This window comes from Ambystoma mexicanum, chromosome 3q (assembly GCF_040938575.1).
Source record: "Ambystoma mexicanum isolate Mex_15411 chromosome 3q, UKY_AmexF1_1, whole genome shotgun sequence".
In the NCBI taxonomy this organism is placed as follows: domain Eukaryota; kingdom Metazoa; phylum Chordata; class Amphibia; order Caudata; family Ambystomatidae; genus Ambystoma; species Ambystoma mexicanum.
Genome location: NC_090926.1, coordinates 873854500 through 873880911, shown reverse-complemented (window position 1 = coordinate 873880911; position 26412 = coordinate 873854500).

Below are 26412 nucleotides of genomic sequence, written 5' to 3'. Positions count from 1 at the left end.
ATCTCCCTTTTTTCTATTCTGTTCCATTAGGTAATGCCCATGAAGAACACCACTTCATCATCTGATGGTTCATCTCTAAACATGTCATCATCAGTGATGTCAGTCAATCTGCACCCTTCCCCAATGGCAATCACTGTTCTCCATGTCCTACCCTCATCATCTGTTCCTTCGAGCATTGCCATTTCCCCTCGTACTATGGCTGCATCTAATTCTAAGGGGATAGTCTGCCCCCCTCTTCGTCCATAGGTCCATGTGGTCTAAACATAAATTCATCAGGTATCCTCATAGTCCTTCCCACTAAGCCAAGTAGCCATGTTAACAGAATGCTCACCCCATAAAGAAAAACTTCTGGCTCCATCGGCACACCTCGCAGAGCCACTTGCCCTGTAAATGCCAATATACACTTACCCACATTCATATAGTGTATCCCAGGAGTGGAGCACACTATACCTTCATCATTAAAAGAAATCGTCATGTTTAGTTTTGTCATTAAGTCTCTTCCCAGAATATTAACTGGTGACTGCCGTGAATACAACAATGGAACAGACATGTCACATTCTCCGATGTCTGGTAATTCGTCAGTAAAAGGAACTCGACTTGTAGCTTCAGAGAATCCTTGAACATTCATGCTATTTCCCGACATTGGATATTTTGCCTCTCGTATACATGAACGAGTGGCCCCAGTGTCAATTAAAATGAAAAAGATTTGCCTCCTATCGTCACATCAACCCATGGTTCCTCTTGGGGGTCTGGGGTTACGTAAAGTACTGAACACATGAAGTCGCCCTGTGAGATGTCCTATTGTGGATACATACATACCCTCTAAGCTGGTTGGATTTCAAGGGAATGATATCAGATTTATGATGTAAGTTTTACAATGTCCAAAACCTCCCACAATTATTTTAACTAAAATCCAGTTTTCTCCTAAATGGCACCTTTATACAGTGGAAACATCTAAACAAATTGCATAAACAGCATGCCTATTTTATGCAGCACATAGCAGTCCAATCCTCCAGTTTGTGAGACATTGTTTCGCCCTTCTACCAGTCTTTCATGTTTTTCAGTGTGAAATGTTCAGCCTAAAATTCCATAACTTTATACATATGTGTGGATCATCATAAGGGATGTAAAAATATGAAAATTTGCAATGGCATCATGGATACATTCCTTGTAATCCCTGATTATTTGCCATTTTCATTCCCAAGGGGTCAGTGAATTCTACAATGTCTCAAATTATAAACCACAAAATCACTTTTAAACTGCGAAATCTTTACATTTATACAAAGTTCTGCTGCAGAGATAAAAGTCTTTACGTTTTTATTCATAAATAGTCTTTGGAATCAAATGGCAGTCCTTTGTCCCCCATATTTGGGAATAGCTTCCAAGCTACCCCCCTGAAAGGGGGCCGTCATGGAGATCTCCTCTGAAGCCTCCTGTAGAAATCCCAAAGATGTGTGACTTTCTTTTCACATATCCTTGTCCTGGAAATTCCATTGTCAGTGGGTTCAGCCTAGACTAGATTCTGTCCAACCTAGTAATTATCACATAGAGGTTAGTATCTACTGAGAGGCCCTTTTGTTTCTGTCATCCTCTCAGTAGAAACCTATTTTATTTTTTAGCTGACATCCCCCCAGCAGCCACTGAAGTTTGAATTAATAGTATTTATTTTGGCTCTGCATTGTAAGAAAACCTGCTAAATAGAACCATTTCCTTCATTATATTTTCACATCACAATCCCCTTCACATTGCTAGATAAGGGCAGGGTTTCATTCAACAGTTGTACTTTTTAAAACAGGCATTGGAAGGGAGTGGAAGTGGAGCAGAAGTGGTCTGTCGTAGTCTGCTAGCTGGAGTCTTTCTACAGTGGACATTGGTGAAGGAGGAGCTGCATACAAACAATATAAAACACCATTTGCGGCATGGAGCGCGCGCGGAGTGGAAGTGGAGCAGAAGTGGTCTGTCGTCTGCTAGCTGGAGTCTTTCTACAGTGGACATTGGTGAAGGAGGAGCTGCATACAAACAATATAAAACACCATTTGCGGAGCGGAAGTGGAGCAGAAGTGGTCTGTCGTGGTCTGCTAGCTGGAGTCTTTCTACAGTGAACATTGGTGAAGTAGGAGATGCATACAAACAATATAAAACACTGTTCGTGGCACGGAGTGTGCGTGGAGTGGAAGTGGAGCAGAAGTGGTCTGTCGTGGTCTGCTAGCTGGAGTCTTTCTACAGTGGACATTGGTGAAGGAGGAGCTGCATACAAACAATATAAAACACCATTTGCGGCGCGGAGTGGAAGTGGAGCAGAAGTGGTCTGTCGTGGTCTGCTAGCTGGAGTCTTTCTACAGTAGACATTGGTGAAGGAGGAGCTGCATACAAACAATATAAAACACCATTCGTGGCGCGCAGCGCGTGCGGAGTGGAAGTGGAGCAGAAGTGGTCTGTCGTGGTCTGCTAGCTGGAGTCTTTCTACAGTGGACATTGGTGAAGGAGGAGCTGCATACAAACAATATAAAACACCATTTGCGGTGCGGAGCACGCGGAGTGGAAGTGGAGCAGAAGTGGTCTGTCGTGGTCTGCTAGCTGGAGTCTTTCTACAGTGCACATTGGTGAAGGAGGAGCTGCATACAAACAATATAAAACACCATTTGCAGCGCGGAGCGCGTGTGGGGTGGAAGTGGAGCAGAAGTGGTCTGTCGTGGTCTGCTAGCTGGAGTCTTTCTACAGTGGACATTGGTGAAGGAGGAGCTGCATACAAACAATATAAAACACTGTTTGCGGAGCGTGCGCGGAGTGGAAGTGGAGCAGCAGTGGTCTGTCGTGGTCTGCTAGCTGGAGTCTTTCTACACGGACATTGGTGAAGGAGGAGCTGCATACAAACAATATAAAACACCATTTGCGGCGCGGAGCGCGTGCGGAGTGGAAGTGGAGCAGAAGTGGAGCAGAAGTGGTCTGTCGTGGTCTGCTATCTGGAGTCTTTCTACAGTGGACATTGGTGAAGGAGGAGCTGCATACAAACAATATAAAACACGGAGCGCGCACGGAGTGGAAGTGGAGCAGAAGTAGTCTATCGTGGTCTGGCGGGCGACCGAGGGGGGCCGAGGACTGGGGCGTACCCTCAGAACACAGGTGTAGTAACCTGCTGCAGTGCACGGTAAGACTCAGAACCTGTGCATGACAAACACTGTGTAGAAAACAGTAGTGGTTCAATCAAAACAAAAACATAAAATGGCGTTTTTCTTGCCGATTTCACCTTTCACCAAGACCCCCTTTTCCCCCCCAGACTTGCCGTCACATGGAGGAAGAAGACGGCCGCTGGTTACGCAGCTCAAAAAAGGGGGGTGGGGTTGCCACTTATGGCGCAACGGGAAAAACAAAATCAAATGGTCAACTTAGCCAAATTCCCACAATGTTCAATACGCGAACTAAGTAAACAGACAGTCAAGGTCCTGCAAGTCATTGTGAAGTTGCCCCTGCACCAATAAATGTACTTAACTTACCAGAAACTGAGGAGGCCACGATATCCCATGAGACCCATGTGGCGACGGCAGGGGCTCTCAGTGGAGTGATACAGACACAGAGTGTCTCCCCATTTGGCGCTGTTGCGCGAGTCTCGCTGCAGTCCCCCGGAGGGGAGACAAGGCGAGGCAGCGCCAGCGTTTTTGGGGAGGACACGGCATTGTGTGGCGAGAGTGGGGGGAGGCGCCCTGGGGCACAATGGAGGGAGACTCCAGCCGAAGCCCGCCAGGCAGGAGCGGGAGCGACGGCAAATCTGGAGGAGGCGGCCTGGGATCATGGTCACGGCCGGGGGCTGCCGGTGGCGGCGGAGAGTCCTGGGGCATGCGCAAATGAGGCAAATCGAGTCGAAGCAAAGACATTGAGCTTGACTGTGCTGCCGGTTGCCCAGAGCATCAAGGCACAAATGCATGTCGATAGTGACCAGGCGGACGTGCAAAAAATAACAAGTGCGCCAGAATTAGATAACACACAAGCTGGTGAGGAGCGCACTGACAATATCCCACCAACAGTACTAAACTGGAAGAAGAGAGCCAGGGAGAGCAATGAAAAAATAACTTGGAAACTGAGCACTAAAAACAAAATAAAGCACAAGAAAAAAACGGCCAGCTACGACCTAAAATCAGTGCTCATAAGAAGAATTTGCAACAGCCCACCAAAGGTGGCTCAGAAAGTAATACAGGCACAGCAGCTCCTAGAAAAATCAACTCAATATGAATGCTGACAGATTTCTTTGAAATTAAGTTTCTAACAAAACCCAAAAGATTCAGCGAACTCTCCGACGCGGAAATACTCGCCGCGGTAAATGACACCATGCCACACTCAAAACTACGAAAAATGGATCACACGATAGAGACAAGGGTAAATCCAGAAGTATCCATTGAATCGCAGAGCCCAGAAAGAGTGGCAGACCCAGTGTAAACCGAATTTAACACAACTAAAGAAAATGCTGACAGTAATAACAAGTCAACTACAAGTGTCAACTTGATAAAGAAAGCACAAAGTGCTTTACATAGCGGCGCAGAAGATTCCATCATATCATATGTGGAAATCAGGACAGCTGCGTTAAATAACACAACAACAGAGAAGTCCGGTCATGGGGAACAACAGGACCCAAAGGAAGCAGAGGCCGAGGATAAGACGACACCAGATCAGAGCAAAGTAATTGCAAGTTCCACACCACAGAGACAAGACCTAGTGTCACAGTCCCCAAAAATAGGGGGAAGTAAGACGCTGGTACGTAACAGCCCTGTGCAATCAGAAGTACCATCAAACGCTCCTCTGGCAAACAGAGCTGCATCAATTGATCAGCAGGACAGGGCAGAACAGGAAGATCAACTGAAGCAGCACAAAAAGAAGATTTATCGAACAGACTCAGAGGATAACGTATCATCACTGAAAACACAGAAATCCAGCAGATGTCCTCAAACCCTGAGAAGAAGGTACAGCGACTTTCCACATACACATGGCAGAATCATGGCCCTGCAAACTCCCAGTACACCACAAGACACTGCGTCCAAGAAACCTGACCTGTTGAATATAATGTCAGCTATAACAATTGCACTAAATCCTTTTTGCAATTTGTACGAGACAATAAATGACACAGTAAAAGATCAACAAGTTATCTTAGACAAGGTTTTGTCAAAAGTTCTGTATTTAGAAGGTTTCATAACAGCAAACAAGAACAATCAAAATAACAAAGAATCGACGGATCAACTAACCAGCAATCTCATGGAAAAAATCATAGCTTCAGGCATTGGGTTAGCTCAGCCTGAAACAAAAGATAAGAGAAACAACATGAAAGAAGCTGGAACACAAACAAAAACAGTCATCGACTTAACGACGGAACAGAAGGTGACAAAAACTGTGGAAGTACAAACACAAGCATGTGACTGTCAAGCCTCGCACACGCTTCATGGAAGCCCGGGCTTTACCTTACAAACACCGTAATCCAGGTGTCCCGGTGTGTACTAAACAAAGTGTTCCACGTTCTCAGCCCGGCGCCTGGAAATTGGCATGGCAACGCTGGAAGCCTGTTTTCCGTCACATGACACGTTCGACTCGAGCGTGGTTGCCGGTTCATGTGACTTAAGCACCTCCCACTGCAGTCTCGGTGCTTCTGAATTTCGTTTCGAACAGTTAGCGCTTCCCTTGCTTGGTCCCTTGTTAACCCTTGCTCCTGTTCTCTCGCTCTTGCTCCTGTTCCTACCCGCACTCCTTCCTTCCTTGCCTTTCTACTGCCTTCCTCCTGCCGACTACGGAACTCCAAACGGACTGCCTCAGGACACGTTTTTGCCATTGTTTGCTGTCCGCCCCCTGCCGACTACGGAACTCTGAACGGACTGCAATTGGACACGTCCTGCTTTCTGCTGCCCGCATCCTGCCGACTACGGAACTCTGAACGGACTGCAATTGGACACGTCCTGCTTTCTGCTGCCCGCATCCTGCCGACTACGGAACTCATACGGATTGCTTTCGAACTTTCTGCCAAGACCCACAAAACCAATCAGTGACTTTTTTGACTTCGGCACACGGACTAGAGACTTCTTTGGTGTGCCTGAAGTCTAGAGGCGTCCTCGTGCCGTCGGGAATAGCCAGTTGGGTTTTCAGCATTTGGAATTGCTTGAACATTTCTTCCAGCGCATCGTTTGATCTACAACACCTAGACAGGAAGCTATTGCACAGACTTCAACCTCCCTGGTTGCTTCCGTATCCTGCGGTCATCAGGTCAGTGGTAACTTCAGTTACTATATGGTTACACTTGTTTTCCAATTGGTCTTGTTGTTTAGTGACGGTAACCGTTTGTTGTTAAACCATTGTTTGTAACAGCGGAACCGCAGAATCCCGAAATCCAGGCCTGCACCTCCTGCGTCTCGTCTTGCATCCTGTCTTTCATGGAATGGATCCCTCAGCTTGTCTATTTGATTATTCAAGTTAGAGGGGTACATTGTAGGGAAGACCTCTTCGGCTACACGACGGGGCAAGTCACGGTCGGACATAACAGTGACATAACGGAGAAATGTAACATCAACGATATTGAGTCTAAGGGCAAACTAAAACATGCTGCAAAGGTGGTCCTGGTACTAAATAAAGCGCCCTCAAATAATAAGTGTGAGGTTCAAGTCGTAGAATCAACATATAAAATCTTTGATTCAATCAAAGACAAATCTAATACTGGTAGTGCGAGATTTTCATCATCCAGCAATACAGATTCACCATAAAACAAGCAGGACAAGTCTAATGCAGCAACAGTTGTGAGAAGAACCGCATTGAAGGCAGTTGCTTCACCGTCAACTGGTAAGAAAGAGCAGAGTACTCCTCAAAATTTAGCGTCTGACAGAGAAAACAGGAAAAAACAAAAACAGATAAAGAAAGTCCAGTGGTGACAGCAAACCAAGTTGTAACGTCAGATCCTGAAGACACACTAATTAACCTCAGTGTGTACTCAGATGATGATGCAAATACAACAATGACGCGAGTACTAACTAAGCAAATGACAGAGAAGACCCATCGATCAGTCTATGAAGCTTCCCCAACTCCGATAAGAGATAGCAATAAAATTTGCAAAACTGGTGACTTTGAAACTCTTGAGGAGAAACAAAATCGTTTGATCTACCGCTCACAAACTGGTGAGGCAAGAACCCTGAATGTGCAAAAGCATAGCCCAGAGAGAAAAGTAACCACAGAATCAGAAGCCCGGAATCAAGCTAAAAGCAGCCCTGGTGAAGCGAATAAACACACTTGAGGAAGATGCGTTAGCACAGAAAGGAAGCCGAGAGCAAATTGCCGAACACAAGAAAAATCTCAACCGCATCATCATGAATCAAAAAGACAACAGCAAGGTGACCTAACGGAGAGGCAAGCCTCAGTGAAATCAAAACAGCATTATGGCAAAAATGGCAATAATCAATCAGATAAAAGAGACTCAACAGAACGAGTGATTTCCCCCAATATAAGTCATGTGAGAGCAAAAGCAGAGGACGCTGATCACGTAAAAGTAAACAGTAAGAAAGAGTTCAGGTGGACAATTAAAATGATACAAAGGAGCAGCAACAAAGAAGACCTTGTCCTAAATAGAAGAACGGTCGTGGCCATCCTACACCAAATGAATAATCTGCTAGAATTACAATCAAAAGATATACAAATAGTGGAGGCCTGGCACACACGACAGGGGGCAGTTGCACTGTTACATCTAGAATCCATTAAGGCTCATAAAATGATTCTAAAACATCGAGATGACATCTATAAATATGGATACCACATAGAAGAAGTGACGCCACGAAAACTCCAAGAAAGTACAGAAGCATCTTCAATAAAACAAGAAATGGCACCTAAAGTTAGGAAAACAAACCCAGAAAACAAGACGCACCTCGATAAACAAAAAGACAAAAGTTCACAAAAAGAATACAAAAGAATACAGGTGCACAAATCGGCACATAGTCGCGACAGGGCGGCTGGTGCAACACACAATAGAGAGCACCACATAAATGGAAATGGCCTAAGCCAAAGAAGAACAGGCGAAAAAAAGCCAGCGAAAAAAGAACAACAGAGACATAACAGCGAGAAGGCGACGACAAGAACATTCACACAAATGCTAGACAATAGCCCGACTCAACAAAGAAAAGACGCACCTGAAAGCAGTAAACAGGGCTATGGGCATGGTTACCGAAGGCACTCTCACTGCAACGTAACAAATAGCCATTCTTGCAGTATGAGACAGCGACGAGCTACCAGACTACTAAACGATCAAAAGAAGTACATTTGTGCTCGTGGAACACGCGAGGACATTCACACTTGACGATACCAGGAGAGCCCAATCTAGGATAATTTGACATTATATGTCTCCAGGAGACATGGCTGCAACAAACGCCAACCATGGAAGGCTATCAAGTCATTTTAGCACCAGCCGCAAGAGGCTGTAAAGGACGTCCAACTTCAGCATTGATGACTGCATGCCGAAATGGAAGTGGAGAATCAATTGAAAAAATAATAATTGCAAATCAATCAATCTTGGCAGTGTTATTCTCCTGGCAAGAGGAAAGCAACCAAATACTGGAAACCAGAAAAGCCATCATAGTCAATACCTACTGGAATCCAGCAATAATAAGTGCGAAACAATTCATTGCAATGTGTGAGAACGCAATAGATGCAGCTAGAACCAAACATTTAGTGACGACAATTCTCGTGTGCGGAGACCTAAATGCAATTTGCAAAACAACAAAAATAGCAAATGCAACCTTAGCTCAGCAAGCCATAGAACAACGAGGCAAAGAATGGCTCAAGTTTACCAGCACGCAGGGGCTGCACAACCTAGATGACGCTTTTCCGGCAGCAAACAGAATACCAACGTGGGATCATGCACTTTCTGCATCTACGATTGATTATATTTTTGTGTCACAGCCGCTGTTACATATTATGAAGACTTTTAACGTACGCCGCACACCAACAAGTGACCACAATTTGCTGGAAACATTGTGGCACTTAGTCACTACTAAAAACAGTCACAATTTGCAAATTGAACCCGATGCTCAAGGCATCCGAATAAAAATAAGTGCAACGGATATCATCAAAGTGACGGCAAAATACAAAGCTGCTTCATTCTTAGATATAGAGAATCGCAGTGATTACCAATCTTTGCTAATTTCGCACACGTGTCAGCAAAAAAGAAGTGGGCGTGCACCAAAAAGATACACAAAACATGTATACAATAAAGAATTAATTGAAAAAAGAGGCGATTACAGGAAAGCTCTACGTAATGCCCACAAGAACTTGAGAACAGAAGTGCCCATAACAATCAAAGGCATCAAGACAAGGTACAAAGCCTGGGTAAGAGCGCATAGACACAAATTGTATCAAGCTGATGCGGAACAAATTACAAAAGCACTCATCACGAACAACAGCAGAGATTTCTGGACCCTACTAAGAGACACAGAGAAAACTTTAGATAACCAAATTTTGAATAACATTAGTCAACAGACTTGGGAAAAGCACTTCGAAACAGTCTTTAAAGCAGAGACGAAAGAAAATAGCAGTAAACAACAATGCGAAGCAACAAATTGGGTCAAATTAGAAAACAAAGAGGAAATTCTGGATACAATTAAGAAATTAAAAAAATTCCAGAGCTCCAGGCCCAGACGGCATTACCAACGCCGAATTGAAAGCGCATCCAGAAGAATGGGCCAGTTTACTAAGTGCCTTTTTTTGCTGCTGCACTGAATTAAAATCTATTCCCAAATCATGGAGAAAAGCCACAATCGTGCCAATCTATAAAAAAGGCAACTTAACGGATCCAATGAATTTTCATCCCATCGCTCTATTGGACGCTATAGGTAAGGTATATGCCACGCTATTAATGAAAAGATTCCAAGTGTGGGCTGCGTCAGCAAAATGTAACGACAACTATCAAGCTGGCTTTAAAAAAAATGCAGCAACTACGTGTAACAACCTGGCTTGTAACATACTAAAAAGCAAAGCCCTGCAAAATAAGCATTGCCTATTTGTAGTCTTCACTGACTTCACACAAGCCTTCGACCGAGTAGAGAGACCTCTCTTATGGAAGAAATTGAAAGAGTGGGATTGTCCGGAAGATATTTTAGCCTCAATACAAGCTCTACATTGTAACACCACAATGAGAGTGCATCTCAGTCGAGAAGGCGAATTGTCAGCTGAGGTCAACAGCACCCGTGGAGTGAAACACGGGTGTGCGTTGGCCTCTGTGCTCTTTCTTACCTATATTGGCGACATTCAAGAAATTTGAAAAACAGTACGAGTCTTTCCGCCAAAAATTGGAGACACAGAAATTGGTCATCTCCTGTATGCCGACGACCTCACTATTTTTGATCAGACGCAAATAGGGCTGCAACGAAAACTAAATGCCTTGCAGCAATACTCAACGATCAATCATTTAGAAATCAACATAAGCAAAACAAAAATCATGATATTTCAAAATCATGACAAAAAGTCTAGCAACTTCAACTGGCAGCTGGGTCAAACAAAAATCGAGACTGTCAACGCATTTAAACACCTTGGAGTGTTTCTGGACAGCTCACGTCAAGAAACCAAAGTGAACTTTACTCGAAGATGACCAAACTAGCAGCGCAAGCAAAAGCCATTGACGGCAAATTTGGGAAATTTTCACTTGTGCCAACACTACATTTTTACAAAATCAAGGTTGTACCTGCAGTCACATATGGAATGGAAGCAATGCCCATGATCCCGAAGCACGGATGGTCAAAACTGGAGGCCCTGTTCTGGCGTAAAGTGCTGAAATTACCGAATTCCACATCAGGGGCGGCCATTCGTCGGGAACTAGGTCTCCAGTCATTAGAATGCCCAATGATTTGCAATACCGTCATGCTTTTCAGGAAGATCAGAATGGACAATAGCAACAAGATTTTTAACATGATCAAAGGTGAAATGGACTCCAAAAACTGTGGTATGCTAACAACGTGGTAAGAAGAAAACCTAGCCATACTACTCGAATTGGAATCAGATGAAGAAGAACTCATTGGTAACCCATGTGAAGTCCTACGGAAAATTAAAGATGCAGAAAGACAATAGACATTACTGCAAGACTACAGCTCACCTCGCATTTACCACCTAATATGTTGAAAAGAAATGAGTTGCAGGGTTTCATAAAACAATTTCCGAATAGACAGCCCCGAAACCTAATTCTGCCCGACTTAATTTACTAAAAACAAATGAGATACTACACATTAGAGGACAAGCACAAACGAATAGCTGTCGATTCTGTGACAATACCATACAACCTATAAAAGAGACAATAAAACATTTACTTATGGTATGTCCAGCAACAGCATCTAGTAGACAGCAGTACCTGTCCCAAATGGCTGGTTTTGACATCCTAAATGAGGAAAACACATGGTGGTGTAGACTCATTGGAGGTGACAAAACCACTTGGCAAATCGCAACGGCTAAAATGTTAGAAGATATTGAGCAAAATTTACTTAAAAGCATGGTTCGTCAACAAGAAGTAAGTCAGGCTTAATAACCTACAAATGAAACTGCAACACATAAACAAACAGCGATCTACTCTGACGAAATGGCAAGAATGTATCGTACTGTATCGTAAAAATCTCATTTGATTAAACAATAAAACATAAAAAAAACAGGCATTTATCTCCTCTGTTTGTAACGCTCATTTTTACATGCGTGGTGAAAAGCTGGCATTTCTTTTTAAATTCGGTTTTTCATCTCCATCAGATTCCCACGCTGTTCTGCAGCCGTAGTTATTTCCTTGTACACAACAGTCTGTACAAGGCAAAGGTCTCCTGGAATTGACATGTGCACAGAGCTGTGATTTATTTTGCAGGGTTCATTCCTTTGACACTTTGTAGCACAAAATAAAGCATTTCCTGTGCACGGCAGAAAGTGAAGTTTCTTGGGCCCTTTTTTTTAGATTTGGCTTAACAGAGCCTGTCATTCAGAGGTCATGCTTGGATTTGCTGAAGCCCAATGGGGATATGAATGTGCATGGCAGGGCCTTATTAATCACAGTGGTTTAAGGAAGAACAGATGGAAATAGTGTCAGAACAGCATTTTTTAAAGGTGAAAAAGTTTCCTTTTTTAATGGGGACTTTGGTCTGGCAGCAAAATAGCACTGCTTTTGTTTCTTATGTATATGTAAGAACACACTGGCAAGCTCCCTTAGTGTGTCCCCTTTCCCCTTGTCACATCCTGCCCACTATGTGCTTGGCAAGATGGTGCAGGCATCTTTTTGTTGCTGCAAAATGAAGTTTTGAGGCCATGTTGCTCACTGGAACCAGCACAACCATTTTGCTGCTTCTGTTGAACCGCAGCTTGGTTTTGGAGAAATTCTGTTCACTGGGTCAATGTAGCCCACAAGCTGGCTTACCAGAATCCAAACCAAGGCTTACTTTGTAAGTAGCAAATCCTATTGTGGATACATACATACCCATGTACCTGTGAAAGGAATCCCTCCTACCACTGTGACACCCCCTATCCTAGGTGTCAGTAACTGTCCTGTGTTTGCATTCTGCTGTATCTGCATGGGGGCGTGCTGGAACTGCCCTTGCGGTAGATTCAATGGTGCTTGCTGTGGTTGCTGTACCCGTTTCACTTGTGGTGCTTGTGCCTAATACACTGTCTGATCCTGGCCAAATCCTTCCCTAGCCTGTGAGCTATATGCTGTAGGATAAGCTGTCCCCCATCTTGAGTATTGACCATTTTGTATATACCCTTGGCTCTCACGTGTGCACGCAATGTGCCCTGTCATTCCACATGTCCAACATATAGGAGGGTTCTGTCTAATTAGCCCTTCTTGGGTAAATCCTCCTTGCTCATTCTGATTCTCATTCTGCCCATTTTAAAATCTGTTTTGAGTGTTTTGAAATCCACCCCTTCCTCTGTAACCCATACCTATAACTCATGGTATAAACCCACTTCCTTCTTGATTCATTGGCCGTTGATTATTTGCCTGCAATGTATCCACTGCTTGCTGTACTCCTAGCCCTTCTCTGCTTGTCCATACCGCACCTTCTATGGCGTATGTATTTTGACAGTTTTTGCTGGACTAACTTGGCTTCCTCCATTTTTCTAGCATCGTCTTTCTTTTTATTCTTCTCCTGTAGCAGCCAACAGTGATGCGCTATAGTCAACTGTATGTCAGGCCATGGTTTTGCTTCCATTCCCACTAACTTCTTAAGCTGTCTTTGTACTGGCTAAGGCGGTCTCTGACACAAAATATGGTAAAATACTGCCACTGTTTTACCCCACACCTTGCGCATTTCAAGAGACCAGCACTTTTGAATGTAAGCAAGCGGATCCTTGTCTTCTTTCATCTTTTGTGTCATAATCGCACCCCTATCTGAAATGTCGGGATATTGTACTCTAAGGGCTCTCCAAACGTCTGCCCTACAGTTATTAAATGGCACTCCATTGTGCGCTGTGTTTTGTCCCATGACACTCGAATAACTTGCTCTCATCCAAATATCATCTTCTCTTTCCCCAATAATAGCTGCTAAGAGACCCTTAATATGCCCTATTGCTAAGGTATTTCCTCCGGTCATTTTCTCTAACTCATAAATCCATTTTACTGCACCCGCCATTAGGCTGGGGAGCTTGCACCTTAAATTATCCTTATCCATCTGTGGCCATTGAATATACTGTGGTCTCGCCCCTCCCTTCTCCAATAGGGAAATTGCGATAATCCTATTCCGCAATCCGCTCCCATCGTCTGCCTATCGATAGTAGGAACAAAATAGTTCCTGATCGTATTTTTCCTGACAAGGACCTTAACCTGTTTACATATGGCAGCGATTCTCCCCTCTCGCTACACGATCGTCCTTTAAGGAGCTCTAGGCATGCGATAGGATCTTGCGTCCTATCCTTAGGTTGTTCTAAATCAGACCACCTTACTCTCTTGTCTGCCTGTAAGCCTCCCTCAAGGGCACACACACACTCCTCCCCTCCCCACTGAAGGATTCCCTCTCTCCGTCTGACATGTCTAGTCCCAAACTAGTATGGCTCTCCTGTCTTTCAGCCTTGTCTAAGGTTAACCTACTTAAAGACAACGCTCTATGCTCAGGACTGAGTGGGCTTTCCTCTTCACCTCGTGATTGGGAGATTATAAATCGATCTCCCTTTCCTCGGCTTCCCAATTCGCCTCTTTCTCTTAAATCCTGATATGCTTTATCGATCCTATCTCTGATGCTCCCTATTTTGAAATCCTCATCTAGTATAACCTTAGATGGCCCTGACGTTGCTCCCTGTAACGGGAGGAACTCTTCTATGTTGCTCCATCATATCACTGGACTTGGCTCCATTAATTAATTCTGAATGCGATCAATCTCGCGTTCTCGCTGTCTCCATTTTCATTCTAATTCTTCATCTACTTATCTTTGCTTTCTTGCTTCCCATCTAACTCTTTCCTCTTTCTTTCTCATTTCTTCTCTCCAATACCCAGCTCTTCTTTCTTCCTCTCATCTCTGTATCCACTTAACTCTTAATTTTTGCTCTTCATCTTCTCTCTTTCTATCCTGTCTATCCCGCTCTTCTATTGCTCTCTGTCTATTGTCATACTTCCTTTGTTCCTCTGCCCTTTCGTCTTTCTTTTGTTGCTTCTTTTGATACAGCTTTTCTCACCGCTGGCAGCTCTTCCTTTTCTGCTCAGCTTCTTTTAATCTCTTTTCTTGTTCCCTGTCTTTCCTGTCTTGCTCATCTCAATCTTCCCTTTGCATAACTTCCTCGATGCTTGTTCCATCTTGTTTAAGCAATATCTGTCCTTCCATCCATTCATTAATTCTATACGAGCGTTACCTCATCAGCTTTATCCTTTTCTCCTTTCCATCTCTTAATTTCCCGTTCTATGTCTGTCGATACATTCAATCACTCACTTTTCTCTTCTCTATTTTGTAAGACTTTAAAGGTCTCCTCTTTCCTTTTAGTCTCCTCTGGACTATCGTCACTGCTATAAGCAGGCGGTTCGTATATTGGATTACTATACCCCGTCACCGCTTTCAGTTCTTTCAATGGATACAATCCTGCGCTTTCTGTACTAATGCTTTTTACCTCAGGCGAAGCTAGGGGAGCAGAAGGCTCGACTCCTTCCTCTTTACACTGGTCAAGCATCCAATCCTCAGGTGGCAGATCCTCTCTCTCATCCTGGTACATTTTCCAAAGCTCTAAAATAGCTCTAAAATAGCTAACCTCTTCTCCAATTTCTTTCCCGTGTATGCAGCGTGCAAGTATATGGTAATTTGTTGCAATACTGCTTTTGCCAACGATCCCCCTTGTGGCCATAGCATGAACATCTTATCTGCTGTGTCTTTCACCCATTCCGCACTATACTGTTTGAGCTTGGGCGTGTGTTTTCGCAAGGTTTTACACAAATGCATCAAAGGAATAACTTCTTCCATTGCGACAAGTCTCAATTGACTATCAATACTTACCGGTGCTTTGCAAGAACACGTTTATGAAAAAAACAAATATGAGCGCGCTCCAACAATCGCTGCTCAAACCCTCTATTTTCCAATAGGCTCAATCTAGCTTTAAGTCAGTACCGACAACTTGTCTAGATAGATGCTGTCTTCTCAACCTTATCTTAATTTTATTACACAATTGTCGCTCTTCAACACCTTAATATATCAGAAATACACAAACAGACAGACTAGTCGACTCTTCACATTAATCATCAGCACTTTTATTCCTTATCTCTGCCCATAGATATACCCTGATGAACAGGATTTAAGTCATCATTTTACAGGGACCTGTCCTCTGTGTCGCCGCAATTACTTTGACTGAAGTGTATGATGACTTCTTCTGAAATTCCCTTGGACCAGGACTTCTCAGGCCTTTTTTCTCTTTATCTATTGTCTATACACACAAAAAACACCACTCATCTTTTCCACACTATTTTCTAGGTCCCCTGTTATTTTTTAAAACTACCACAATTGCATCCCCTCAGTTTGCCATTCCCCTTAGTCTACTCACCATTCGCTCTTTCAGCTCAAGACCTTCGGTATCGACTCCCCTCTTCAATCAACCACTTTTGCCTTCAGTCCGCAAAGCACTTGTGGAAACCAGGAGGGATTTCGTCAAAGAGGGACCCGTCCCACCTGTCTCGATTTTCTTGAAAAAATTCTATATTGGCCAGTCTCCACAGGAAACCTCGTGATCTTCCGGCTAGATGGCGAAGGGCACTCGATCGACCGAAGCACTGGAGTCTATAAGTCGATGGGTCTTTTCGTTAACCATCCGACATGCTACCACATGAACCCTAGAGGCCCTTTTAATCAAGGTAACTCATCATACTATGGATGGGGTGGAGATTAACTCTCACACTAAGCAATAAGACCGACTCAGGAATAACAGACATCAACGGACGTCACACAGCATAATCTCGAAGCATTTCATTAAAAAAATATCACATTTATATACTTAAAATTCATCATGCGTGATGTCATACTACATGGCAAACTAAGAAAAACTACGGAAGATTGTGGTTGGCTCAAGTTGAATGTCTAAGTATACTTTCTATATGGCATAGTATCATGATTGGGTCTCTTATAGTCAGGTGGGCGCTCATGCCCTCCCTTTGACAATTAGAAACACAACACATCATTGGCTCTCAAAGCTATATGGCTATTTGTTATATGGCCTTCTGCAATTGGTTGGCCTGCTTGTACCCTTCTGTAACATTTGATTCTCTAGAAGCACGTAAGCTGGTACCCCAAGTGCTGGTGGGTGAACTTGACGTGTCTCCCCATCCAAATAGCCCAACATCTCATCACTCATGCTGTCTGCCATTCACATTGTCTTTGAACTTGGCCTTGTACAGGGACATCATTTAGGAGTGCCCAGGGGTCGCTTTTGCGACCCCTGAGGTCTCCCTTGCTACCGCTACAAAAAAGTGTTAGAAAACATATTCTTATTTATTTTTATTTTGTTAACAAATTGAAGCTCCTGGGCTGTGGCCAGTGCCATGTGGCTCTTTGTTTCTAGAGTGGCTGGCTTTCTTCTTCAGGCTTCTTTAAAAAACAGGGGGTTCCACAAGTGTAACACTTTGAGCAGTGACCCTAAATAAGAAAGAATAGGAATAACAAATCATTTGTCTTTCTGGAGTTCTATACAATAATTGCTAGACTCAGTAAAGGTTTTTTTCAGGCACACTTCAGGGGGTGAGTTACTGATTTTGTCTTTCTTAAACACCTCAAATTCACAATGCAGACAAAATCCTCCAAAAAGCATTTAGAGTAGATAAGCATCCATTTTCGGAATATGTATTTTCCTTTTCGCAAGTTGCATTTATAGCATGTTTTTATGGTGATCCATTCTTGTATGAAATGTATGTATCACGTTACAGGGATATTGTAACCATATTGTTCATAGTGTACTTGGGAACAATGCTATGTGATGCCACTTCCTGTTTTGTCAAGGGGTAAAAGGTTGTGTTCCATTGCTTCCCATGATGTCGTTTCAGGGTGGAGTCAAATTACATCACTTCCTCTGATGTCATCAGAGGTCAAGGGTCATGTGATGTCACTTCTGCTACCCCTGGCATTTTGGTGAAATGACGTCCCTGGCCTTGTAGTAGCTTCTCCTATCTGGGAATATAAAGGCACTCGCTATCTTCAATCTGGTGCGCCATGCTCTTCATCTATTTTCATGTGATCAGAGACCGTGAATCTGCTTGTATAATAACATTTAAAAGTCTTTATTGAAGAAACGTCCACTCATGGGGCCTCATTACAAATAGCCTGGTATGGAAACAACAGTGGCAGTAAACCCGCCGCCACCGTTGTTTCCATGCCGGGCGATCACAACTTCTGCAGGCGGGAGTTGATGTTCCCGCCAGGTCTGACCTGGCGGGTTTAACACCGCCCGCCTGCAGGCGGACGAGGAAACACCGGCAGCATTACGAGATGCTGCCGGTGTTTCCATGATCCCCATTCCCATCGAGTCCCATAGGACTCAATGGGAATGGGGATTAACACCATTCCGCCTCTGTGATTTCCGGAAAACTGGGGTTGTAATGCCCCGGTAATTCCGGGAATCACGGAGGCGGAATGGTAATAGGAATCCGGCGGTAACCAGGTGGTTTTACCGCCGCGGTAACTGCCGGACTCGTAATGAGGCCCATGGTGTTATCTCTTTGCAAATTATCAAGGGATGCCTCGGCTTCTCATGTATACTGTTCTTCACAGGCTGATAACCAATTCTTGGCTGCTTCCAGCCTTTGACATCAAGCCAGATAGCCTCTTTGGTCTTGCTTCGAAATCGAGCCTATTCTTTGCTGCCCCATGCATGCTTTCAGTCCGTCTTCCTTCATGTAGATTCGCTTACTAAAATCGTGATCTCGAATGTCCAGAACTCTATATAGATATATATATATATACTAGGTATAGCCAGCCTTATGAATACTTAGTCTACTGCGTTACAGCATCTGTACAATGTAAAATGGCTTGTGTTTTCTGCAGTGTTCTTCGCACATGCAATATTTATTCCGCTCATGAAAGTCTTCTTGATTCTTTACTTCGCCATCAGATTCTATATTGCCTATATCGCCTCTTCTCTGGTCATCCTTCTCAGTGGTCACTCATCTTTCGTGACGTCACCAGCTTCTCCTTTTCACATCTTCACACTTCTTCAGGCGCTTCGCTCAGAAGACTGCCATTCTTTCGGGGATACTTCACATAGGGTCTTCTCAATGGATACCTTATCTCTAAGATTCTTCGTGGTATAGGTATCGTTACTGGCGTTGCACATGTCGCTATTTCTGGTTTCCAACATATAGGCAAAACAGGTGCGGGACTTCCCGGAGAGGCATTCGGCTGCTCCTCTACATTCTCCCCTCTGGTCGCTTCATCAACTACTCCTTCACCAGTTTCCACATCTCTGCATCCATTCTTGAAAAATTGCTTCTTTGGAGTCCAAAATTTCATTAAGATTTCAAAGATCCTGCTGATTTTACATGTTCATCAACATTCCAGGTCATATGGCTGCATCTGCCATTCGGGTTACAGTTAATCCATCATCCCCCATACTTCCTGTGGTTTCTTGGATGCAGGAGCTTCGTTCCCTCTGGTACTAAGATACTGGGCTTTATGTAGTTTCTGATTTCTTCATCTATCAATTCGACATCTATCATTATCTTCATTCCTACAGCTTTCTTCACTGTCTTCTTGCACCGTGTAATTATTATCCTGATTACACAGAATCCAAACATCACCATCACTTATATTGTTCCCAAGAGCTTGAAGATATTCGCCATCCATTGTGGAACCCAGTAGAAGATGGATGCGAACCAGCTGTCATCTGCAATATCATCTGTCTCATCTTCCATTTTGTTTTGCAGGTTTGTCAGCAGCGATATAGTCATTTATAGTAAAACCTGGGAGGACCATCTCTTCCATCTTTATACCATCATGAAGGTCCTCAGGAATGCTGGCCTAACTGCTAATCCTGCTAGATGCAGACTGGCTCAATCAGCCGTGAAATACCTTGGCTTTTTTCGCAGGTAATGGGAATGTACAGCCCCAACATGAAAAGGTAAAAGCCATCTATCTTGGAAACTTCAACTCCCAAGACCAAAAGAGATCTTAAGGCTTTCCTTGGTCTAATAGGATGTTACTGTAAGTTTATCCCTAACTTTTCGGACAAAAAGGCCCGGCTAACAGATAAACTTAAAAATGCCGAACCCAAGAAACTTCAGTGGAACGATGATGACGAGATATGCTACAACATCTTAAAGGTATTTGGAGCAACCAGATGACCCCTTTGAGAGACCAAAGAAGCCAAATATGTACTAGCTCACTGGAAAATGAACGGGTCCTGGCAGGACCACAAAAAAACTGGAACATAACGATTGATCAGGATAAACCAAAACACGGATACATGGATTCCACGAACGCCCTGAAATAGACACGTATAGAACAAGAACTGAAAAGCTGGGCCTGGTTACCAGGAGCCCTGGTAATAAAACCCAGATTTTAGCAATTAGCGGCAGGCTCAGGAGATAATTCCAAAATCTCAGCCCCCCTCAAATTGGTTGATGCCAACAGTCTGACCTTAGGCTCCTGGAATACCCGCGGTTTGTCACATTTGGCAAACTCTTCTGATATTAACCTTGGGTTTTTGACATCATTTGTCTCCAAGAAGTTTGGATGATAAACAAGCCTTCGATCGACGGTTTTGAGATTGCCTTTTCCCCAGCTTTGCAAGGGCCAGCGGGAAGACCAAGGGCTGGCCTACTCACAGCAATTCGAATAGGCAGTGACCTCCAATTAGAGAAAGTTCTAACAAACGAGCCTCACATATTGGCCACTGTAATCAAACGGGCTCCAGAGCAACCCATTGCTAATTCACGGAAAGGAACCGTATACCTCGTGATAAATATCTATTGGAATCCGAAAGAACTTCCTGCAGAGTCATTCATCTGTAAAATCGAAGACATTTTAGATAAGGCGGAAAGTGATCATACAATAGACAACATGATTATATGCAGGGATTTGAACTCTAAAATCACCATGAAAGGACATGAAATCACATCGACCAAAAATGTAACATCGGAAAAGAAAAATAAAGGATCAACAATCCCAGAAGCCATAATCAGGAAATAAATGGGCTACAGTCATGGATGCCTACGACATGCACAACTTACATTCTCTAAGAAAACCTCTGAACCGGTCATCCCAACTTGGGAGTTAGCAGGTCGTCGGGCAACTTTAGATCATATATACGTTTCTCGAGATCTCCTAACCAAGGTCTCTCTTTTTAGGATCATTCGTACCATGCACAGCAACCACAATCTTTTGATAACAACTTGGAAATCTACTACCATCACTAGTCACCCTCCTCATCCCTCAATGCTGACTAACATTGAGACTAACACCAAGGGTACTCGTCTACGGTTGAAAGTTACAGCTATCACCGACATATGCGAGCGCTATTGTCAAACAAAGAAGTTTGAAAAGCAAAAAGAGGCTCCATCTTTTATAGACTACTGCCCTCTTCTGCTACCCTATCAAGTGCCGAAAAGGGGGGGTAAAGCACTGATAAAAACTCAGCATTACAACAACCAGATCCTGAAGGAAGAGAGACTTACCATGAGACGAGCCAAAAGAAACGCAATTCGCTCCCTTCTTTAGCCAATTTTCAAGAAGCCAAGTCGGCCACCAAGCATTATAAAAACTGGCTTAAAGGATACAAAATACAACTGTATCAAGATGACTCTGAGGCGATGCTACGAACTTTCAGCGGCAAGAAACCAAAAGCCTTCTGGTCCTTAATCTCATCCAGAGGAGAAACAAACCAAGATTCTCTAACAAGCAGCGTGACCGAAAAGACCTGGGTTGCGCACTTTGCAAATCTTTTCGGCACTATTAAAACTATTATCGGCACCCACTGAGGATACTGACAAATGGGAGATAGAATTGGACAGAAGTAACATCGAATAAAAAATAAAAAAGCTCAAATCATCTCGTGCCCCAGGACCGGATGGATTGTCAAATATGGACTTGAAGGATAATCCAGGTCCATGGTCCTTGCTGATAGCTGAAATATTTGCATCCTGTTAATCATCAAGATCAATTCATCCTTCTTGGAAAACCGCAAATTTGGTGCCACTATACAAATTAAGGGACAGAAGTGACCCAAATAATTACCGTCCTAGCGCTCTGCTTGATAGCATCGGGAAACATTTTGGGTCCTTCCTCTTAAATAACTTCAAAGCATGGGTCTCAACTTCAGAAGGATCAGATCCTTTTCAAACAGGTATTACAAAAAACCTCTGAACAATTGCCAACATATTCACTCTTAGCATTCTGAAGGCGAAAGAACTGGCAGGCTCACCTCGTCTATTTCTTGCTTTTATCGATTTGTCAAAAGCATTTGACAAAGTCAACAGAGATAAACTGTGGAGGAACCTTTGTAACTGGAATTGTCCTAAATCCCTGCTAGCGCCGAACAAAGAACTGTATTCACAGACCTCGATGAGAACGGAGCCGGATTACTCTCAGCTATCGCAGAGTCAAGCAAGGATGCCCTCTGGCCCCGGCGCTGTATAATGCTTACACAGGCATACAGAAAAAAAGGTCAAAGCTTTCCTGCCCTCTCTGGGCTCTGAAAAAGTTAGCAGGTTGATTATGCGGATGTCATCATCCTAATCGATCGATCGAAGATCGGGTTACAAAGGAAGCTGGACAACCTAGACGAATACCTCAAAACCAATGACTTGGAGAGCAACACTGAAAAGACCAAAGTAATGTGTCTGGACAAACCCAAGAGGCGAAAAGATCCAGGAGCATGGTTTCTAGCAAAAGAGCAACTAGAAAAAGTCAAAACCTTTAGATACCTGGGAGTCACCTTCAGTAATCAACTACGTGAACTACCGATGCAAGAAACCTTGATCCTTAAAAACAAAGGCTTGACCAACCAAACAATATTGATGGATAAAAGGTTTGGACGCTTCTCGCTGAAAAGTGGCAATTACATTCTAAAAAGTGGAAGTGATCCCAGCACTAACCTATGGGGCAGAAGCAATGCTGACGATTCTGGACAACATCTGGAACAACCTGGAAGGCTCCTTATGGAGGAAACTGTTGCGCATTCCTCTATCTACTCCGGTGGTTCTGATCAGAAGAGAGTTAAGTCTCACCTCTCTCAAGGGAACTGTGGATCTCAACGGCCGAATGTTATACAGGAAAAAACGATCTTCCAAAGAGAAAATCTTTGTACTTATCTGTGAAGCAATGGAGAAAAGGTCCAATAAAATGTTGAAAAATTGGATGAACAAAAATTGGGCAATTCTGAGAGAAATAGGAAGTTCGGAAGAAGAACTTCTGACAAATCCAACAAAAACCACCAGGAAATTTAAGGAAACAGATTGGTGTAACACCATGGACAAGGCCATGAGCTATAAGTGCATCGCACACTTACCGCCTTTTGCCCCAAAACTGAATGAGCCCATCAGCTAGCTATTAAAATTTCCAAACAAGAAAATCTGTTCCATTTTCCTGAGAGTAAGGTTAAACACCTTAAAGACAAACAAAATCCTGGGAATAGACAGACGCAACCTCCTGTCGTTTTTGTACAGACCCACATTCGATTGAAAATCTGAAGCATCTCATCCTTAAGTGCCCTGCACTTGCCTCTAAGAGGAAAACTCATCTAGCTCACTTTAACTCACATTTCTGCATGCTGGATGAAGATTACTGGTGGGCCTGTTTGATTGTTGGGCTAAATCGAAAAACAGTGATTGTGGTTGGAAAAAGTTTGGAGAGCCTTGATTTGAACTCGCCACATCAAAAAAAAAAAAAAGTTGCGAACTTTGTAACCAAAAACTCTTTTTTAAGGTAAAAATGGAACATCATGCAGAGTTAATTTTGTAAAAAATGGTAAATACAGTTAAACACAAATAAGAAAAGGAGTTTGTGTTACAGACGGACGCATCTCTTACAGGGTTAGGAGCTGTCCTGTCCCAAATTTGCGACGGACAAGAACATCCCATACTATACGCCAGCCGCAAGTTGTTCCCATGTGAAATGAATTACTCTGTGGTAGAACTAGAAGCCCTGGGCCATTATCCATCTAAGGTACTACCTATCGGGACAAAAGTTCACACTGGTGAACCACCAGTAAGGCCACTCACCCTTAGTTTGGATTAGCCAACAAGAAGAGTTCAACCCTCGGGTCATGCAATGGTTTCTAGTCCTACAACCTTATTGTTTCACAGTGGAACACAGGAAGGGCAAAGATCAGGGAAACGTGAATTTTCTTTCCCGGTTCCCCTGTGAACCAAATGTGGCTACATCGCAGTGAATGTGAAGTTGGCAAGAGTGAACCCGGTGGAGGGAGGCTGAAAGTAAAGAGGGATCAGCGCCCGGAAAAAAGGAACCCAGGGGTGAAGAATCCTCACCCTAAGTGAAAACAGCAAACAAACTTTCATTTTGTCAAGAAAATTTTGTTTTTGCTATTTCAACACACCAGGCCCTCAATATGATATGATATGATATGGCATTTGTAACGCGCCTATACACAAGTGTTTCAAGGCGCGACGAGGCAGGGGGGGGGACAAGGGGAAGACAGACAACGATCCTACTAGGCCAGGTATCATTCAGACCGCGCAAGTGCAGGGGTAGGGGAAGGGAAAAGTGCAAGGGGAAGGGGAGGGGGAAGTGCAGTACAAGTAAGTAGAATAAAAATAAATAAATAAATAGGGCCAGCTGGTTGCAAGTGCAAGGTAAGTGCAGGCAAGTGCTGGGAAGGGGGGGCTGTAGGGATACAGAGACAGTCCCGCAGTGCAGGGGATGCAATGCCAGGGAGGCAGTGCAAGTGGAGAGTGGCTGGGCCCAGGACCGAGTTCGATGAGAGTGGCCCAGTTGCAGATTCAGTGCAATTTCAGTGTAGAATTTAGCAGGGGAGAGGTACAGAGAAGGCAGAGGCAAAGAGGAAGGTTTTGAGGTGCTTCCGGAACCGGAGATGGTTCTCCTCAAGTTTCAGGGAGGCAGGAAGGCTGTTCCAGAGGGAGGCCCCTGCCGCGGAGAGAGATCTACCCCCAGCTCGTTGCTTTGAGAAGCGGCTGACCCTGAGGGAGTTGGAGACGGATGAGCGAAGGGCTCGGGAATGAAGATATTTAGGGAGAGAGAGTTGAAGGTATTTTGGCCCCAGGCCCCAGAAGGCCTTGTGGATAATGCAGAGGGTTTTGAACTTAATCCTCACAGCCACTGGGAGCCAGTGTAGAGATTTCAGTCCTGGAGAGATACGGTCCCTGGGCTTGAGGCCAAGGACAAGTCTCGCAGTTCTGTTCTGGATGAGTTGCAGAGGGCGGAGAGTGGAGGCAGGCAGATTAAGATAGAGGCTGTTACAGTAGTCCAGCTTCGAGAGAACCAGGGCTCGGGAGACAGTGAGCTTCTGGGGGAAGGAGAGGAATGGAAGAATACCTCTGAGGAGGTGCAGCTGGTAGTGTGACTTCTTAGAGACGTCAGATATGTGAGGAGAGTAGGAGAGTGTAGAGTCGAAGATGACGCTGAGGTTTTTAGCCTTGCAGGTAGGAGCAGGAAGAGGGCCAAGAGAGGCCGGCCAGAGAGCTGCAGGGAAGGAGGGAGTGGGTGTGCCAATGAGTAGAATCTCAGTCTTATTGGCATTAAGGCAGAGGTCATTGGCAGCACACCATTCCTGGATAGCAGACAGACAGTCAGAGATGAGGGAATGAGAGGAGGAGGCCGAGGGTAGCCTGAAAATGAGCTGGGTATCGTCCGCATAGCACTGAAAGTTGGGGCAGAGGGCGGCGATGCAGTGGGCAAGGAGTGACAGGTACTGGTTGAAAAGCCAGGGAGAGAGATTAGATCCCTGGGGAACACCACAGGTGGAGAAGAAGACGTCAGAGAGGAAGGACCCAAGTTGGACCTGGGAGGGTCGATTGGAAAGGAAAGAAGTCAGCCACACCAGAGCCTGACCAGTGATACCCAGGTTATCACGGAGACGGTTGAGCAGGATGGCATGGTTGACAGTATCAAAGGCAGAAGAGAGATCGAGCAAAATGAGAACACAAGGAGTGTTAGAATCAAGGTTGGAGAGTAAGTCTTCACGGATGTTCAGGAGAGCAGTTTCCGTGCTTCTGGCAGCTCTGAAGCCAGACTGATGGTCATGAAGGCTACCAACAGATTCAGCATGGAGGTTAAGCTGGGAGATGGCCAGTTTCTCCAGGAGCTTGCCCAGGAAGGGAGTGATGGAGATTGGGCAATAGTTAGCCAGGCAGGAGGGGTCGGAAGAGGGTTTCTTAAGAAGAGGGTGCACAAGGGAGTGCTTGAGGGGGGATGGGAAGACTCCAGAGGCGAAGGAGTGGTTGCAAAAGTCAGCCAGGGCGGGAGCCAGGGAGTCGATGTGGTCCTTGATAGTTTTGGAGGAACAGGGGTGAACCTGTTTAGACGAGACTTTCTAGATCGGACTTGTCTGGAGACCTCGTCAGCAGAAAAAAGGGGAAAGGCAGAGAAGGAGGGAGGAGGGGTGGCTGCAGAAGGGCCAGAGTAAGAGCAGGGAAGAGAGGGAGGGAGGTGATAGGAGGAGAGTGAGGACAGGATGTCCTGAGTTTTAGAGATGAAGTGAGAGGCCAGTGCCGTGCAGAGGGCCTGGGAGGGGACAGGAGAGGTAGAGACTGCAGCAGGGTTGGCAAGCTCCTTGCAGATTTTAAAGAGTTCAGCCGAGTTGTTAGATGCCGCAGAGATGCGGGCTTGGATAAGGGCTCTCTTCTTGATGAGAACGGAGAGACGGTATTGCCTTTGGAGCAGGCGGCAGGCCAGTTTGTCAGAGGATGAACACGAAGCACGCCATTTCCTCTCTGCCACCCTGCACTTGCGTTTAAGGGTGACGAGATCTGAGTCATACCAGGAGTTACATTTGGCTTTGGGCTTCAGGTGGATTCTC